The sequence below is a fragment of the Trachypithecus francoisi genome, unplaced genomic scaffold, assembly GCF_009764315.1.
Source record: "Trachypithecus francoisi isolate TF-2019V2 unplaced genomic scaffold, Tfra_2.0 Lachesis_group13, whole genome shotgun sequence".
Taxonomy (NCBI): domain Eukaryota; kingdom Metazoa; phylum Chordata; class Mammalia; order Primates; family Cercopithecidae; genus Trachypithecus; species Trachypithecus francoisi.
In genome coordinates, this window is record NW_022681458.1 from 59,981,285 (window position 1) to 59,984,887 (window position 3,603).

A 3,603-nucleotide genomic window follows, 5' to 3' on the forward strand; every position below is an offset into this window, starting at 1 on the left:
ATCAGCCTGCTCAAAATGGTGAGACTCCATCTCTATTAAAAAACAAAACAAAAAACAAACAAACAAAAAAATGTAGACAAGCACAGTGGTGCACCTGTAGTCCCAGCTACTTCAGAGGCTGAGGCTGGATGATCCTTTGAACCCAGGAGTTCAAGGCTGCAATGAACTAGAGAACATGTCAAAAAAAAAAAAGAAAGAAAGAAGAAAGAAAGAAAGAAAGAAAGAAAGAAGAAAGAAAGAAGAAGAAAGAAAAGAAGAAAGAAAAAGAAAGAAAGAAAGAAAGAGAAGAAGAAGAAAGAAAGAAAGAGAAGAAAGAAGGAAGAAGAAAGAAGGAAGAAGAAAGAAGGAAAGAAAAGAAAGAAAGAGAAGAAAGAAGGAAAGAAAAGAAAGAAAGAAAGAAAGAGAAGAAAGAAGGAAAGAAAGAAAAAGAAAGAAAGAAAGAAAGAAAGAAAGAAAGAAAGAAAGAAGAAAGAAAGAAAGAAAGAACGAACGAACGAACTTCGGGAAAGGAACATCAAGATGTTTCAGTTGAAACATAGGAAACTGGTTGATTTTGCAGTACAAGGTGATACTTCAAGGTGACTCAATCAAATGCCATATGACTTGTCCTCTGACTTTGCCTATGAGGAATATTATTCTAATTTCTCAAGAAATTAAAAAGGCTACAAAATGCTTATGACACATGGGATTATTAATAGAATCTGAGAAAATGAAAAAAGACTGCTCGACACAGAAACCACACACACACACAAAATACTGCTGGGAAGTATTATTTGCTAGAAGAGCTCAAGCACACTCTGGGACTAAGAGAGATGGAGGGATCCCAGCAAACCCCAAAATGACACTCCAAGGTATGACACAGAAGATGGTAGACAGGCAGCAATCCAGAGATCAGTGGAGTGAGGGGGAGCAAATTCACACTAGCTATAAGGAATCCATGCCAGAAACCCTGCCAAGGAGGAAAACGACTTCAACATCTGAGTTCTGGCAGTTCCATGGGGAAGGAAAAGAGAGAAAAGTGGCTTAGAACTAAATACTGCTATTTTAAAATAATTGTTTGTGGTTACCTAATTCTCTTTTTTTTATGTGTGGGTAGAAAATCTTGTATTCTATTTGTGTAGTGAGGTAATACTTTTGAATACATTACTATGCTTTTCTTTTTGGCACTTCCTTGTATCTTTTTAAAATCTTATGCCTATTCAATTAGAGATATTCATTACTTCTAGGAAGAAAAAGATTATAGTTAGAATAGATAAAGTGTTTCGAGTTTGGCTTTTTGCTTTCAAAAAATAGATCCCTCAAATTAGTTTCAGCAAGAACAGTCTTAAATTTATTTTTAATTTCAAGAGGCAGGCAAGAGATAGAGATACACAGTTTGTTTTGTTTTGTTATTTTGTTTTAAAAATTCTATAATTTTTCCTTTCAATATCAAGAAACAAAGCCTGGAAGGCTGAGAAAATTATTTTACAAAAAATCTTTAAATATAAGTGATACAGGAAATGATATGAGAACAGTCTTCCAGCCCAAAGAAAGAAAACAAAAACTAACAAACCTTCTTAAGTAGGAAAAGAATATTGAAAGTGAGCAGAGCAGGTAAGTGAGTCATAGGTGAGTTTACAGAGAGGCCCCTGCTCTGCTTCCAACTCAAGTAGGAAGAAGGGTGGGTTGGACAGTAAGCTGCACGACAAAAATGCCCGAATAGCTCTGAACTGTGGGCAGAAACAACTTTTCTTCACTCTGGACCTGGAATTCTAATTGGAAGCAGCCTCAAAGAGTATTCCATACTAGACTAGGGTGGGCACCATATGATGGAGATAGCACAGGGCTTATTTAAATATAGAAGACCTATCACAGTGCTTGTGTTCCATTAACCCTTATTTTAATTAATAATGGCTCCAAAGTGCAAGAGTAGTGATACTGGCTATTGGATATGCCAAAGAGGAGCCATAAAGTGCATCCTTTAAGTGAAAAGGTGAAAATTCTTGACTTTAAAAAAAGGCACAAATTATATGCTGAAGTTGCTAAGATCTACATTAAAAATGAATTTTCTGTCCATGTAAGTGGGAAGGAAAAAGAAATTTTGTTCTCATTTTGCTGTCTCACTTCAAATTGCGAAAGTTGTTACCACAGTGTGTGATACATGTTTAGTTAAAAGACATGAAATGTGTGTGCAGAAGACATGAACAGAAATGTGTTCTGACTGACAGCAATCAGGTTCCTACCTATTCACAATTTTAGGCATCTACTAGGAGTCTTGGAATATATCCCCTGAGGATAAGGGGGAACTACTGTATTAGGAAGAAAATCTTTAACATAGCCGGAGGGGTAGGCAGTGGAACTAGTATTATTTATTATAATATTTATATATTATTTATATTATTATTTATATTTATTATATATTATTTAACATAGCTGGAAGGGTAGGCAGTGGAACTGGTATTATTTACGTCTTATGTCATTACATCTTGAGACATTCCTAGAGAGTAGTTGCACCACTTCAAAACCTTACATGAAACAATGATGTCCTCATTTAGAAGGCATCTCTTTTACACCTCTACAATACTCAAATTGGAGTTAGAGGTCACACTCTTCTGACTCAAGTCAAAAAGCATTTTTCAGCATCTGGAACAATTTACACAAAAGTAACCTTGTCGCTTCAGCGCATCATCATTCACAGATTTTGTTTTCTTTTGTAATTTAAAATTGAATAATGCTATTTCTCATGATTAATTAAACTTTTAGCACTTTTAGAGTATTTGATTTAATACTTTGTTTTTCTACATTTTTTGTTGGTTTATAATAAAATGATAGTCTTTGGCATTTATATTTTTATAAATTATGATTTAAATTATATTTTGTAATATATGAATACACTTGGTATTTAAAACTCATGAAGTCTTTCGTTTCATTGACCATTTTATTTTAAGACTTCTGAATACACTTAAAATTTTTCTAAATCCATACTGGTTCACAGTTCTGCATGAAATAAATGCCAAAATAATTGATATTACAACGTACCGCCTTATTGGAATTATAAATCAGAAGAAACTACCCTGTACTTCCAAGTTTGAGAGAAAATATAATTAATTACATCAGCACATTAAAAGAGAAAATCCCAAAGTTGAAAACAGACAACAGGTTGATTCTTCAAGAGCATATAGCTTTGTTTCAACTTACTATTTTCTGTTACTTAAAGTATATTACAATTCTAAAAAAGGAAATGTTAATTTGTAGAAAGCTGACAGAAATTCAAATAATTTTTGTTCAATAACATTTCAAATTAATTTTGCTCTGTAGAGATATAAGTAAGTTCTTTCTGATAGAAAAGAGTAAAACCCCAAATTTTAAATTTTAATATAATGATCTTATTTCAGTATTTTTTCCAAGTACTATAATATTTCTGCTTGTCCTGTGCATTTTGCAATTAGCTTTATTATCCCTCTAGTTTCCTTGGTTATTAATTCAGTCTTCTACATTTGTTGATTTTATATTTGAGTCATGTTTTTAATTTTTTGAAATTTATACTTTGATAAGCACCAAATACAAATGAATATGATGAGCAAGTTCAGTTTAAGGGAAATAAAAAAATTCCATCTCTGCACA